The 16563-nt window shown below is 46.1% G+C and overlaps 1 protein-coding gene across 5 annotated transcripts in view; it reads left to right on the forward strand.

Annotated features, from left to right (window-relative positions):
- The first annotated feature begins 5994 nt into the window (after window positions 1-5994).
- ARHGAP36 (Rho GTPase activating protein 36) overlaps window positions 5995-16563 on the forward strand; it is a 78530-nt gene continuing 67961 nt past the window's right edge. For 4 of the 5 annotated variants that reach the window (XM_073360668.1, XM_073360670.1, XM_073360671.1 and 1 more), the window contains exon 1: window positions 5995-6140. The gene's annotated coding sequence lies outside the window, so the exon portion shown is untranslated. The remainder of the gene's footprint in view (window positions 6141-16563) is intronic. The other variant, XM_073360669.1, reaches the window with a different exon arrangement.

The raw sequence follows: 16563 nt of genomic DNA on the forward strand, positions 1-16563 counted from the left end.
GGCATACAGGGCACCTGAAAATTTGGGGGACTCCGGGTCTTAATGTCCACCCTCCAGTCTTGACCCTTCCTGCAGGCTCCCACAGCTAGCTTCTGCAGCCTGGTGACTCTTACTCTGGAGGGGATCTAATAACTTAAAAGTGAAAAAGCCCTTCCAGCCTGCCAGACCTATTAGCACAACATTGAGACTGTTAAAGAGCCATTCAAGTGGTAATGAAGCCATTTAACAGGCATTTACCAGCCCTCAGGTATATACTGTCAGTTTCTGAATTTACTGACAAAAACAGTTGTGCATTACTGTAATGTTTACTTAGAACATGTTAGTCTACAGGACCTTAGTTTAAAATTTGCTTAAAAATATTTCATTAGTGAGTTGGTGAAGATTATAAAATCACATCACTAAAAAATCCTCGCATAGATTTTTAGATGCACAATCATCTTTAGCCTTAAATGCTTGAATCTTCAGACATATAGTTTTTTAAATAAATCCTTCAGAAGACAACCCTTATCAAAAATACACATTTTAATTCTAATTACTATAGTAAAAAAAACTTGCTTCCAAAGTCTTCCTGTCCTTTCTGTCCATCGCTTTCTCCCTTCATTAAATCTCTAACAAACTTCAAGGCATATCAAAAAACCTGTGACTGACATTTTTATTCCCAAGTTTAGTGCTTTTAATTAAGTACCTTCTGCGTGTCCAGTCTTCACCGTCTGGCATGCTGTGGAAAACATGCTCCACTTTCTTTAGAAAGAAATTGCAGAAGAGTGTTTTTTTCAGATGTCATTTGCTTCATTTGGGTTCATGGATTTGGCTGGAAGGGGGTGAGCAGGGTGGAGGAGAGAGGAGGGAGACAGTGGGGTGAGGGTGGGGCCTGGGTGGAGTGGGGCGGGGCCTGGGGCGGAGCAGGAGTGAAGTACGGGTGGGGCCACAGGCAGAAGAGGTGGACTGGGGAGCTAGCCTCCCCAAGCGGAAGCTTCACCCACTGCCCATGACAGCAGGTAAGAGCGGGTTGGCTCCCGCACACCCAGCGCACACTACAGTGTCTTTAGGCAAGGGCCATATTCACAGAGCCGAATGCACTGGTGCCATGCATTCTGCGTGAGGGAGAGGGTACAGGGGTCTCTCCGGGGAACTGTGACTCTGTGCTGCTGTGAGGCGGGTCTGGCGTCTCGGTATCATTTGCTGCCTCATCCCTCCTCCCCTCCTCCCCCCAGCATAGGGCGTAGGGGCACCAGTTTAGTAATACTGCATAGGGCCCCATAAATCCTATGGATGGCCCTGATTAAGCATGGTGGAATCAAACAATGGAAGCCCCAATTTACACAATAACCATACAGGGGGATGGGAAGCCCACAGAAGGGAAAGAAAAGCGTGAAGTCATCCTGCCTTTTGGGAGACATAAGTAAGGATAGAAGCCATCTTTGATATCCATCACTAGAGAGATGTAAGGGAACCAAGCCCTTGCAAACTGAGAAAGATGAGTCCTTCTACCAAGGTGGGTTGAAGTCTCTGGAACTGAATGTAGGTGAGAAACCTACTTAGCAAAGATCTTTCACCTTAGAAGACAGACAAGGGGAAACCAGCACCTTGTACTTTTGTGGATGGTCCTGATGGAGGGAAAGTCAGCCATGGATCGGAAGAAGAATGGTGAGAGAAACCATCTTGAACAAAGCCTGGACCTTGCTAGATTAAGTTTTAGTACTTTAGAAGCATATTTTGTTTTGTTTGACTTGTAACTCTCTCTGTCTTCATTCCTTATAATTGAACTCACTCAATCCTATGTATATTTTGTTAATAAGCTTATTTCATTTTTACCACAGTCCAACTCAGTGCTGTGTGTAAAGGGAAAGGTGTATTTGCCCCCAGTTAAGTTAGTAGGCTGTGATGTGTTTTTACTTTTAAAGACATAAAACTGAACCGTATTATTTACTTCAACTATCCAGGAGGGGGCTGGACACTGCAGAACATATGTTTTTGGGAAAATTCCAAACTTTGAGTGTGTTTGGGTCACCATGTGAGTAGTAACCAAGGCTGGTGGAAGCCAGAGTGGGGCTGTAGACAGGCTGCTGAGGTCAGAGCTGCTGAACCAGGGCTGTTTAGCGCATACACACTCAGGGTGTGACCTGCATGCTGGTAGGCTGGTTGTAGGTGGCCCAGGTTGGGAGCTACAACAGCAAAGCATTGTGAGGCACCCAGGATTGCAGGGCAGGTGGTGCTGCAACTCCTCACTGGTTTGGATTTTCACCCCAGAACATGACAGGCTCCTAAGTCACTTAGGAGCTTTTGAAAATTTCACCTATGGTCCTTACCTCTCGGAGTTTTCAGTCTAAATAGAAGATGAGAAAACTGGTGGATACGACAAAGGGATGGGGGAGCACAAGGTCCCATGTGACCGTGCTGCTCAGTAGGACAAGCAGAGGCCACACTGCACCAGCTCCCTAATTGTTGAGATTTTTGTAGACTTCTTAGAGAGGTAAGTTTTCAGGAGGAATGTGAAGGGCAATGGTGCAGTGGCTTTGCAAATGCTACAAGAGAGCCTCCTTTGAGGCATACAGGGCAGTGTGGAAGAAGGTGCAAAGGGATTTGTTGGACAACTTAACAAACAGGTGCCCTTGGCAGAGCAGGAGCAGAGTTGAGGCCACACCCTGCAGTGAGGACATGAGGGAAAAATGAAAAATAAATAAAATGTCTTTACAAATCAGTTTCATCCAGTCTGGACCAAGCACGCTGTTAGGAGCTAGCCATGACTATATGGTTCTTGCTGGGGTCTCTGCAGGTGCTGTGGCCCTGACACCTTCCCAGCACTGCCCTATTGCCCAGCGGACCTAGCAAAGCTCAAGGCAGCACAGGTCCCTGCCTTGCAGCAGCGCTACACAGTTATCTCCTAGGGTGCTACGTTAACATTATTTCTCTAAGTAGCTCTCTGTTCTTAAAGCTCACCTCAGTGGGCAAGAATGTGAAACCTCTGAGGCTACCCAGCTGAACCTTGGTTAGGATGTGTAGCCTCAGGTGATGTTTCACATTCTAGCCCAGGTGGAGAGGAGGGATGGGTCAGTGGACAGGGCACTTGTTTAAGGCTTGGAGACCTAGATTCAGCTCCTTGTTCTGTCACAGGCTCCCTGTGTGACCTCAGGCTAGTCCCTTAGCTTCTCTGAGTGTGTCTACACTGCAATAAAAGATCCACGGCTGGTCCGGGTCAGCTGACTTGGGCTGTGGGGCTATAAAATTGTGGGTAGAAGTTTGGGCTCAGGCTGGAGCCCAAGCTCTGAGACCCCCCCACGAGGGGGGACGGTCTCAGAGCCCAAGCTCCAGCCCCAGCCTGAGCATCTACACTCCAACTTTATAGCCCTTTAAGCCTGTGTCAGCTGACCCGGGCTCTGAGACTCGGTACTCCAGATTTTTTTATCAGTGTAAACAGAGTCTCTGTGCCTTAGTTCCTCATGTGTACAATGGAGACAACAGCCATGCCCTGCCTCACAGGTGTGTGAAGGCAGGTGTGTTCATGGTCTTGTGGACCACGGATGCTATGTTGATGGGGGGCCAGGTAAGTACCTTAGATAGTTATTGTACATGTGCAGTGTCTGAACGCTAAACTACAGCCAGTGCTCTGGGGAGGAGAGGGAGATAGAGGAGCCTGCAAACTCTTCCCAGTAAAAGGCTCCCCCTGTTTGTAATTTTTTTGTTCATTTTTGCAAGAAAAAATCCAAGCAAGCAAATTCCATCAGCGTTCTCAAACATCTGGCCAGCCTGTGAGCTGGACCCAGTGGCTCTGAAGCATTCCCCACATACCAACTAGCTCCCTCTCGTTTTTTAAACAAGGCCACTGCATTCAATATTTACCATCCATTTCCTCAAGGCGAATGGACCTTAATACATTGAGTTGTGTTTTGTGCTGGAGCCAAGAAAAACTGTGGGTGTGAAAGAGATTGAATGAGGGCAAGCTGGGACTGAAGAGTACAGCACTGGCCCTTTCATAAACAAGGGTCCTTCTGTGAAAGGCAGGGTGACATCAACCGGCAACTGCAGCCACCTGGTGCATGGGGGAGCACTGTACATGGGTGACTGGTAGGAGCCCAGTGCAATGAAAAGCCAGTGGGGCAGAGCCACACTGACTTTTCCTATGGGTGTTTCTGCTTTCTGGATCATGAAATTGTGTTGTGTGGTCTAGGAGCCATTTTGATGTCTGTATGGCTGTTTGTTCCCCAAGGACAATTGGGGTAACACAATCCATTGAGAGTAGCTTGTGGTTTAGTGGGCAATGGGGCTGGACAATGCCTGCAGGCTTGGGTGTGTCTCCTCTCACACTGGTGTCACAGGGAGTTGGAACCTTCCTTCTCCACATGGAGTGGCTTGTTTCTCAAAGTGGCTGAGCAGCTCTGGCTGGGCCTGGACCCCCCAACCCCAGTCCCTGCCTTGTTCCTCAGTGCACATGGCTTGGTGTTTAGCTACAGGCAGTCTGTACTGTAGCACCAATCACTAGTGCATCTGTCTCTGTCTTACCCAGGGCCACCTTGTGGGGGATCACATTCAGTTTCAACAGTGACCTTGGAAGATATGTGATTAGCCTTGGCCAAGGCTCTGCTGGTGAGTCACTGCTCTGCCTGTGCCTGCTGAGTGAGGTACCCTCAGGTACGACAAACCAGCAGCAAGTGTTTGAGCGTGTCACCCGTTTCAGCCCACTAGCCCATGGCTGTGGCCAGCTTACACACCCTGCCTCGCTTCCTCTCTGCTGCACTTACGAGGTCAAGTACGCCTGCCCAACCTGTGCTGGAAATGCTGAGAGGCCAAAAGCTCCAGGCAGCACTGCGAGTGCACAACCAGCCCCCTGCACCAGCTCAGCAGTTTGGCATATCTTGGCCTTAGTGACAGTTGAGGGTGCATCCAGACACAGCCACCCACATGCTCATCTCTGTAAAAGACCGACAATCAGAAGCCACCTGAATCGCTGTGAGTAATGTCACTCTGAGCCTTTTGCTGACCTTCCCAATCCATATTGACATGCAGAATGTCCCTCAGTTTCATCCAACTCACCATGTCACGCACAGCCTTACCTGTCAGCTTATGGATGCTGAGGAGGAGGAATCTGCCAGCAGATAAACGATCAGCAGGTCGGTCAGATGGTATGATCTGTTGGGACAATCAATTACAAGGCTTTGCCTGTCAAGGCTTTGCCTGTGAAGTACACTGGTTCAATTCCAACAAATAGGTTGTTATGAACTGAAAAGCAGTGAGAAAAGTATGGGACGGAAGAAACATTATAAGATGGAAGAAAGGGAATTTTGGGAAATCGTTCCAAGCTCTCATAATTCCCTGAGTGTAGTGCTGGTATCCCACAATACACCGCCATGGTGTTCCACATGGCAGCATGCCGGTCGATGGCACAGGGAACAATGGGATGCCTAGCCATGGTGCGCTGCGTCTTTTGATGACACAGCCTTGTGCGGTGAGGATGTGCTGCGTCAGCAAAAGCAGCCACGTGCATATACTCTGTCGATGTAGCAACGTCAGCAGATGTATGGCAGCAAAAGTCCTTCTGGCAAAACTTTCTAATGTAGACATGGCCTGAGGAGTGCTGCTTGCATTTCCTTTGCTGCTGAGCGCTCTGCAATCAACAGCGACTGCTGGAAATCAGCCTATTATGAAGACTACTGGCCATTTCAGAAGGATCTTGAAAGTTCTTGGGTTTCTTTGTGCCCATGCATTAATAGGATCTCTGCCCATTCCCTTAATTTTTTGGCTAATGGTAAGAAAAGAATGGGAGCAGTTAAGACTGAGACCAGAAATGAATAATGATCTCTTTGCCTAAGGAATAAACACCAGCAGCCCTGGGAGCTGTATTTCTCTTTTAAGCTAATCCTCCTCTCTTCTACACACGATGTTTCTGGCTTTCATTTGTCTTGGCAGGAGATTCATCTCTTCCCTTTCCCACCCCCTCCTTTCTCTGTTGCCAGAAGCTGTTCTTCTCTGCCTCACTTCTCATCCTGCTAAAGTTGGGGTAAGATCATCTAACGCACACTGCACGGTGTCTGGGGAGACGGGGTGAAGACAACGGTTTAAAGCAAGCATCTTAACAATCTCCAGAACTTCACCTTGAGAAAGAAGCCTAGATGTAAGTTGTGAGCCGAAAATGAAGCTGTAAGGTAAACAAAACTCCTTTGTTCCTGTTTCTATGGGGGATATTTATCTGCTGAAGGGCAGTGGCAAACGCAACTCTGGGTACACTGGGTTTACAAACAGCTTTGGAAACAGAGGAACTGATGCATCTTAAGAGTTTGCTGTTTGATTTAATTAATCTCACAAAGATCCAGCCCTAAAAACAGGTGGAGAGGATTTCATTGTAAAGAGGAAAGTGGTTGTAAATTTCTCTTGGAGGGAAAGATTTGCTCACATTCATCAAACCGACCTTTGCAGTGGATACTTAGCACTTCTGCTTTTAAAGCTTCCAGAGGCTATTCAGCCATTCAGTTACATACTAATTAAAGCCTTAATACTTCTTGCCCAGTGTGCTTTGGAGTTCAGGGGGACGGGCGAGGAGAGTTTTTCAGACAGCGAGGCACTGTACTGGGCTGGATGTGAGAGCTGTGCTGACAGTTAGCTGCTTGGAATTTATTCTCACCCAATTTTATGTCTGCTAGACAAAAATGAGCCTCACAGATCTCAGTGAACATGTGAAGGCAAATGCGAATTTCTTTTGATGTCTCTTTCTATGCTGCAGGGCTAATGGGGGCTGGAGAGCAGTGCAGACTATTGTGGGATGAACTGGTAGATATTAAGGCAACAAGGTACTCTTAGATCATCTGGTCTGTATCTTTTGTATATCACATGCGACAGAACCTCACCCAGTGATTCCTGAATCGATCCCAATAGAATCATAGAATATCAGGGTTGGAAGGGACCTCAGGAGGTCATCTAGTTCAACTCCCAGCTCAAAGCAGGAGCAATCCTCAACTAAATCATCCCAGCCAGGGCTTTGTCAAGTCTGACCTTAAAAATCTCTAAGGAAGGAGTTTCCACCACCTCCCTAGGTAACCCATTCCAGTGCTTCACCACCCTCCTAGTGAAACAGTTTTTCCTAACATCCCACCTAAACCTCCCCCACTGCAACTTGAGACCATTACTCCTTGTTCTGTCATCCGCCACCACTGAGAACAGCCTAGCTACATCCTCTTTGGAACCCCCCTTCAGGTAGTTGAAAGCAGCTATCAAATCTCCCCTCATTCTTCTCTTCTGCAGACTAAATAATCCCAGTTCCCTCAGCCTCTCCTCATAAGTCATGTGTTCCAGCCCCCTAATCATTTTTGTTGTCCTCCGCTGGACTCTTTCCAATTTTTCCACATCCTTCTTGTAGTGTGGGGCCCAAAACTGGACACAGTACTCCAGATGAGGCCTCACCAATGTCGAATAGAGGGGAATGATTACATCCCTTGATCTGCTGGCAATGCTCCTACTTATACAGCCCAAAATGCTGTTAGCCCTCTTGGCAACAAGGGCACACTGCTGACTTATATCCAGCTTCTCGTCCATTGTAACCCCTAGGTCCTTGTCTGCAGAAAAATAGCTTGGATGAAATGGGTATGCTCAATGTGCAGCCTCTCGTGTGGGTAAAGGGGCATACACTGTTGTCAAGCTATAACAGGACTGAAGTTTGTGCTCCAGGATACAGATTAATGGAGGTCAGGTGGGTTAGGTCACAGGTGCATCCTTACCGGGGTTAACAAGAATTTAGGTGCGCAGAACCTATGCACTAGCCCTTACAGAGCTGCTGGGTTCATGGAGGCAGGTACCATAGTGCAGTCTGTTACAGGGTTAACAGCAAATGGGGCAGGCCCTGGCAGGAAAGCTGTTTTTCAGCTCCAGTGTTGCATTTCTTGTTACAATGAGTGCCTGACCGTGTTCTGTCTAGTTCAGATTGCTCAAGAGTTTCCATTATAACCCCCTATTTTCACATGCAGATGATTGGGACTATATACAGAGTCTGCTGCAGCTGACCCCAAATCTATCCTAGTTCTTTTCCCACCCTCCAGTTATGCATTGAGTGTATGACTAACATCTGTCACATGTGGTTCATTCTGTCTCTCAGCCTCTTCCCAGGGGAGAAGTGTGGGTGCAGTGGAGTGTTTTAGTTTGGGAGGGTGCTTTTATTATTCTTATATGCACACACTGCTCTGTATTTCCATTAGCAAAGGCAGGTTGGAGCAGTGTGTCTTGCACTGGGGAGGTTAGTGATGATCCTTAGCTCCTGAAGGAGTTCATTTCCCCAGTCTCAGATCATCCCCAAAGAAAGCTCTGTCTCATGCACAGGTGAGCTTTACCCTTGCAGTGGCCCTTGGGGGTCTTGGGAAGAATGAAGGTGGCTTCCACAGGGTAGAAGTATCTCTCTGGTGGCTTTAAAGGTTATAAGTAGAGGAATCTTCACTGGGAAGTACATCTGGGGCAGCATGATGGAGTCAAGAGGGTATCGGGATGGACATTGACTGGCCAGATCTGAGTAGTGGCTCAATGGAGAGATAGTCAGCAGCGGTGGATGTGATAGTAGTGTACCACTGTGTCATCGATCCTCTTTAGGGTGAATGGCTGGTCTACACCAGTGCAACCACCATTGCTAGAACAGGTGAAAAACTCCCTAGCCTGGTGCACTCCACTGAGGCCAAAATGCCCTTCCCAGCCCAGCGTGGTCTCCACTGGTTTCTGGGCCCACTGCACAATGTATCCGCGCAGAGTAGCCCAATATCTTCCTTCTGTTTTGGGCAACCAAGTTCCTCTAAAGTAATGTGCGATTTCTCAAGGAGCTAACTAAGGAGATATCTGAGCCATTAGCCATTATCTTTGAAAACTCATGGAAGACGGGAGAGATTTTAGAGGACTGGAAAAGGGCAAATATAGTGCCAATCTATAAAAAGGGGAATAAGGACAACCCGGGAAGTTACAGACCAGTCAACTTACCTTCGGTACCCGGAAAGATAATGGAGCAAATAATCAGGCATTCAATTTGCAAACACCTAGAAGATAATAAGGTGATAAGTAATAGTCAGCCTGGATTTGTCAAAAACAAATGATGTCAAACCAAGCTAAAAGTTTTCTTTGACAGGGTAACAAGCCTTGTGGATGGGGGGAAGCGGTAGACATGGTATATCTTGACTTTAGTAAGGCTTTTGATACTGTCTCGCATGACCGTCTCAAAAACAAACTAGGGAAATACAACCAAGATCAGTGGTTCTCACCCTGCGGCCTGTGGGATGCTTGCGGCCCAATCAGCACACAGCTGTGGCCCATGTGACATCCTCAGGGCCATACAGGTAGTATTGTATGTGGCCCACAATGGTAAATAGGTTGAGAACTATTGACCTAGATGGAGCTACTATAAGATGGGTGCAATCCCACAGAGTAGTTATCTGTGGTTCAGAGTCAAGCTGGAAGGGCATATCGAATGGAGTCCCTCAGGAATCAGTTCTGGGTCCGATCTGTTCAATATCTTCATCAGTGATTTAGATAATGGCATAGAGAGTACACTTATAAAGTTTGTGGACAATACTAAGCTGGGAGTGGTTGAAAGTGCTTTGGTGGATAGGATTAAAATTCAAAATGATCTGGACAAATTGGAGAAATGGTCTGAAGTCAATTGGATGAAATTCAATAAGGACAAATGCAAAGTACTCCACTTTAGGAAGGAATGAAGCTGCACACATACAAAATGGGAAATGACTGCCTAGGAAGCAGTACTGAGGAAAGAGATCTGGGGGTTATAGTGGATCACAAGCTAAATATGAGTAAGAGTGTCACACTGTTGGGGAAAAAAAAGTGAACATCATTCTGGGATGTATTAGCAGGACTATTGTAAGCAAGACACGTGAAGTAATTCTTTCACTCTACTCTGTGTTGCTAAGGCCTCAGCTGGAGAATTGTGTCCAGTTCCAGGTGCCACATTTCAGGAAAGATGTGGACAAATTGGAGAAAGTCCAGGGAAGAACAACAAAAATGATTAAAGGTCTAGAAAACATGACCTATGGGGAAAGATTGAAAAAATTGGGTTTGTTTAGTCTGGAGAAGAGAAGACTGAGGGGGGGATATGATAACAGTTTTCAAGTACATAAAAGGTTGTTACAAGGAGGGGGGTGAAAATTGTTCTCCTTAATTTCTGAGGATAGAACAAAAAGCAATGGGCTTAAATTGCAGCAAGGGAGGGTTTAGGTTGAACATTAGGAAAAACTTCCTAACTGTTAGGGTAGTTATGCACTGGAATAAATTGCCTAGGGAGGTTATGGAATCAGTCATTGGAGGCTTTTAAGAGCAGTTTAGAGAAACACCAGTCAGAGTCTAGTTATTACGTAGTCCTGCCTTGAGGGCAGGGAACTGGACTAGATGACCTCTCGAGGTCCCTTCCAGTCCTTTACTTCTATGATTCTTTCTCCACCATAAAAGAGAAATGACAATTCTGATTAGGCTAAGACAAATGCGAGTATTTAAAGAAAGGGATGCAGCTTGGCAGGATAACCACATTTATTACACTGCTCTGTCCAGTAGTGACTGAGGGAGGATCTCCCGTCTACTAACATCTTCCCTAACATTTACAGTTAGTTGCCAAGTTATCTTTATACATATCCCTTAATTCTGAAGTATAGAATTTTCTCCTTTGCTTTTTGGGAGGGAAATTTCTAGGAAGGTAGTCTGGCTATTCAGATTTGTAGTAGTTTATTTTATAGAATCATAGAATCATAGAATATCAGGGTTGGAAGGGACCCCAGAAGGTCATCTAGTCCAACCCCCTGCTCGAAGCAGGACCAATTCCCAGTTAAATCATCCCAGCCAGGGCTTTATCAAGCCTGACCTTAAAAACCTCTAAGGAAGGAGATTCTACCACCTCCCTAGGTAATGCATTCCAGTGTTTCACCACCCTCTTAGTGAAAAAGCTTTTCCTAATATCCAATCTAAACATCTCCCACTGCAACTTGAGACCATTACTCCTCGTTCTGTCATCTGCTACCATTGAGAACAGTCTAGAGCCATCCTCTTTGGAACCCCCTTTTAGGTAGTTGAAAGCAGCTATCAAATCCCCCCTCATTCTTCTCTTCTGCAGGCTAAACAATCCCAGCTCCCTCAGCCTCTCCTCATAAGTCATGTGTTCCAGACCCCTAATCATTTTTGTTGCCCTTCGGTGGACTCTCTCCAATTTATCCACATCCTTCTTGTAGTGTGGGGCCCAAAACTGGACACAGTACTCCAGATGAGGCCTCACCAATGTCGAATAGAGGGGAACGATCACGTCCCTCGATCTGCTGGCTATGCCCCTACTTATACATCCCAAAATGCCATTGGCCTTCTTGGCAACAAGGGCACACTGCTGACTCATATCCAGCTTCTCGTCCACTGTCACCCCTAGGTCCTTTTCCGCAGAACTGCTGCCTAGCCATTCGGTCCCTAGTCTGTAGCTGTGCATTGGGTTCTTCCGTCCTAAGTGCAGGACTCTGCACTTATCCTTATTGAACCTCATCAGATTTCTTTTGGCCCAATCCTCCAATTTGTCTAGGTCCTTCTGTATCCTATCCCTCCCCTCCAGAGTATCTACCACTCCTCCCAGTTTAGTATCATCCGCAAATTTGCTGAGAGTGCAATCCACACCATCCTCCAGATCATTTATGAAGATATTGAACAAAACCGGCCCCAGGACCGACCCTTGGGGCACTCCACTTGATACCGGCTGCCAACTAGACATGGAGCCATTGATCACTACCCGTTGAGCCCGACAATCTAGCCAGCTTTCTACCCACCTTATAGTGCATTCATCCAGCCCATATTTCCTTAACTTGCTGACAAGAATACTGTGGGTATACTCTGAGTATGATTCTTTGTGATTGCCATTAGCCGTGGAACTGATGACTCTGGTTGTGTTATGGAAACAAGCATCTCATTCCCATGCAATGCCACTTTGTGTGCCTCCCTAGCTGTTTCGCTACCTCTAACGTATTCAGAGAATCTTCTGGCTGTGCTAATACTCCTCTTCAGTTGAATATGAGGAGCGGTTGTGGGCAGCCCTGACTTGTAGCTGGTTCTAGCTGAAAAAGACGTGATGTATTCCACTAAGGACTAGAGGCTTGCGGGGAATTGTGTTGTTCTGTTTCATAGATTAGCCTCCTACATCCAGTTTTTTGCAGTGTGATTATCATAAAAGGCAATTACATCAAATTTAAAGGCCTTTGTAGTATGCATGTTATCACTGTTGATGGGTTGTTGTAATGTTTTGAGTGGGGAGTTCTGTTAAGTAGCTTACTCAGATCACTGGCTGCTTTTCTTTGTGACAAATCCTGCCCCAGCAAAGGTAAAAGCTGTCCCAGGAGATCTCTGCATCCCTATTTGATAATGACTTTGGCGGACATGCATCGCATAGAGCCTTTGCGTGGCTTTGGCATTAACATTGTATGTGCTTCCCCCTGGGAAGCTAGTAAGTAGGTTGTTATTCCCAAAGCTATTTTATAAACATATTCAGCATGGCTTTTACTGGATATATTCAACCTTTTTGTATTAGTCACTGCTGAATCTATCTGATCTTGGCGATTTACCTCTAGTCAGAATTTTAATGGCATTTCTAAGAGCCTCCTGTGTGATTTGCTCATAGAATAATTTTATTTGTGTGTTAGGGGTTAAGTAGCAAAGGGCCAGGTTTTCAAAGGTATGTAGGGCACCTAAAATATAGATGGTGCCTAGTGGGGCTTGTAACAGTGTTTAAGCAGGCCAGGTGCCTAACTCTCCTTGATTCCCATGGTAGTCAGCAGCCTAACCTGACCATGTGCTTTTTCAAATCTCACTAGGAACCATCAGCATCTTTAGGTGCCTCCATACCTTTGAAAATCTGATCCAAAGTTTCCAATTACCCTTTTTATGTCTTTATTCACTCAGAGGAGGAGAGTAGCTTTTGTAATAAACTTGAACTATTTGAAGAATGCCTTTAGTTTTAGTTATGAATTCCCTTGATTCCGTTTAAAGATAGAATATGCAGTTGCTGACTTGCTTTATTTTCGTAAGATTAGCTAGCAAATGCCGCGATTTGCTGATGTGCTCGAAATATCTTTGCTGTTGGATCATATAACTATATTGTGTCTTTTGAAAGACTGGGGAGTCAAGAGGCTTTCTCAGGACATCAAGTCCCTTTAGCTTGTCCCTGCCAAGGTTCTCATAATAGTCTTTTCCCAATTTATATAATTTTACTAAGTCTCTTTAACTAACTAACTAATTAAAAACCTCTATCAAACCAAAATGTAAGAACAGCCATAGTCGGTCAGACCAAAGGTCCATCTAGCCCAGTATCCTGTCTTCCGACAGTGGCCAATGCCAGGCGCCCCAGAGGGAATGAACAAGTGATCCATCCCGTTGCCCATTCCCTGCTTCTGACAAACAGAGGCTAGGGACACCATCTCTGCCCATCCTGGCTAATAGCCATTGATGGGCCTGTCATCCAGGAACTTATCTAGTTATTTTTTTGAACCCTGTGATAGCCTTGGCCACACACTATACCACACCCCCCATTCCCCTCTGAGGAAGCACATGAGAAAAAGAATGAACCATGCATGAAAGCTGCTAATCATTTTGCTCAATGAATGATTGGAAGGTGCTCTGGGCTAGATCACAAACTGCTTCTAAGTCCACCAGCGAGGCACTACGGACATTCTCAAGAGCACTGCTCAGCTAGGTGCCCAAGGTTTCACTGGCAGGCATGCACTAAGCCACCTAAGCATTGGTGCTGTCCCAGCCCTAACAAGCTGGTTGGAGTCCTATCTTAGACCTAGGCCCCGGCAGGATTCTCAAATGAAGCTTTTCCCCTGCCTATCTTGCCAGCAGGGCCCAATCCTGCAGGCATAATCAAAGCATGCCTAAGACTGATACCTGTCATAAAAGACAGCCGGGGCAGAGCAGGTGAGGTGTGTGCCCAAACTTAGAGGTTAGGCCACTTACTAGGCTGTGGGAGATGGAAGTTCAAGACCCTGTAAAAATAATTAAACATTTGTTGGAGCAAAGTGGAATTGCTCCAGCCGTAGAGATTGAGAGAGACGTTCCATGGTGTACTCTGTAGCCTGGTGGTCAGGGCACTCCCCCGGGAGGGGAAGAACCTGCATTTAAGTCCCACCTGCAAAGCAGGGACGTGAAACCAGGTCTCCCATGTCCCAGGTGAGTGAGGATTTCACTTAGCATGGTGGCTAGAGGTTTATTGTTGTGGGCTTAGCCCTCAGACACTGTGATGATGAGGGTAGTGTTGAATCTGTATAGAACAGACTCTTTGAGGCTATACCTTTTCAGCAATTTATTTTTAATGACCTATTTCACAGTATTTTTCTCCATCACAGTTTTTAACTCAAGCTGTTTTGATTTCTTTTTCTTTTAACTGAATATTTTAACCCCTTTTTGGGAAGCATTATTATAGCCTGTGACCTCCATGCTGGTAAGGGATGTTTTTCTGTATGGCTGATGATGACACTGCTTCCATTCTGTGTACGTGTTCTCAATTTTAACTCCATCTGCATCAAGTTTTTGGGGTGGGGATTTCCTTCTGGGTTAGTGACATGCCTTGGGATCAAGGTAGGGAGGAACTGAGGCACCCTACCCTATGGAGCCACTGACTTCCATACAGCAATGGAACCAGGGGAGCGAGGAGGCTCTACAGAGCACAGGGATCCAAGAGGAGCCAGGGAGAGTTAGGAGCTGTCCTGAGTCAGCTTCTGAATCATTTTCCCACTACTCCCCAGGCTCCAACATCCCACACCTTGACTCCTGCTTCCCCCCATAGCACTGCATCCCTGTGAACTTCCTGAAGTCCACAGGACCTGCTGCAGACTTTAGTAGGCCTGCCCATAAGCCCAATGTTGACACTACACAGGACCACAGCAGCTCCTGCTCCCTGATATCTGGGACGGAGAATAGGCATACGTGTATGGAACTGGGAGAGCTTTCGGCAGGGGCTAGATGACTCAGGGAAGAGGGTGGTGAGCCATGGAAACAGGAGAACTGGCCTGGCCAAGACAAGGCTTTAGAGCCAGAGCTCTGCAGGTGTGCTGAGCTGAGGCAATGGGGGAGAATCTGGGGGTTTAGGAGATATGTGGGGTTAGAAGTGTTCCTGAGGCCAGAGGACATCCACGTGGCTGCCTATACAGGGCTGGATGCTGCTGATGGCTGCCGTTTCCCACAATTCCCCTTTTCACACAGTGGCATGTTGTAAGGGGGCTCTTCAGAAAGGAGTATTCCATGCTTCAGCCTCATCCCAGTGCCAGGGAAACAGGCTGAGGTGCTTTGACACAGTGCGGTTTCTGCACAGGGAAATAGCACCTCATCAGTCCGTCCGACGTCTTCGAACCTGGACATAAAATAGTAGATCAAGGAGAACTGGGTGACCTTATTTATTTGGGCTTTCAAAAAACCCCTGACAAAGTGCGTCACAAGAGACCAAGGAGATGGAGCAGTCTTGAGGAGAGAGGCAAAGTACTATCATGCATCTGGAACAGGCTAAGAGAGAAAATAAAGACTAAGAAACGGGAGAAGGAGACAGATTTGGGGGCAAAGTGAGGGGAACAAAAAGTTGAACACAGTGAAATGTCTTTGTTGCTTCCATTTCCTTTTTTTAAAATGTAGAAAATGCCTTACAAAGTAGCTATGTTAAAAGGAATGCAAAGTAAGGCCGGAAAAGTCAGGAAATGACAGAGTTACAATTGCCTGTGAAATCTTAATCCTGCCTCCTTGTGAGTTTGCCTTAGGATATAGCTTTTTTTAATTAACATGAAAAGCTTGATCATAATGCTCTCCGAACATTTTGCCATAATCTAATTGTGGTTCAGAAAACATTTTTTCAACCTTCTTGTGCACTTCAGCAGCTTCAGGAATTGAAGTGAATTCCTCTGCACAGAAACAAGGGGCACTGCTACTGACTTAAATGTTTGGAGTAATTCGCCAGTAAACCTTCAATTCCCCACTAATTCCCCAGCTCAATATTTGCTACCTTCTGGCAACCAACCAATTCATAGATTCCAAGGCCAGTAGGGACCATTGTGATCATCTAGTCTGACCTGTCTAACGCAGGCTGCAGAACTTCCCCGAAAAGATTCCTAGAGCATATTTTGCAGAAAAGCATCTAATCTTAATTTAAAATCGCCAGGGATGGAAAATCTGCCGCAAGTCTTGATAAATTGTTCAGTGTAACCAACTCTTGCAATTTTAGCTGAGTTGTGAGATATTTGGTGTTTTTCTTAAAGCCACAGCTCCTGGAGCCATGTGATTACATGGGAATCTCAACTTTCAGTTTTTAAAAAATTGAAGTTTTGCTGTCACGTGGAATCTTTCAATCAAGATTGGTTGTAGCTTTCTAAAAGATATGCTCGAACTCAGTGTTCCTCAGCGGCTGAGGCTGTTAGGGAAAAAGGGTTAACAAGGCACGACCCACAGGTGACCAGGAAAGGCAATCAGGCGGGTTGTGTGGTGCAGAAAATTATTATAATTATAAAGCAAAGAAAATAAAGTTTCCAGAATAACTTTGGAGCAGCCTAAACATTAAAAACCTATCTCACTCCCCCCACTATCTGCAAATAA

Source organism: Lepidochelys kempii, chromosome 9 (genome assembly GCF_965140265.1).
Source record: "Lepidochelys kempii isolate rLepKem1 chromosome 9, rLepKem1.hap2, whole genome shotgun sequence".
In the NCBI taxonomy this organism is placed as follows: domain Eukaryota; kingdom Metazoa; phylum Chordata; order Testudines; family Cheloniidae; genus Lepidochelys; species Lepidochelys kempii.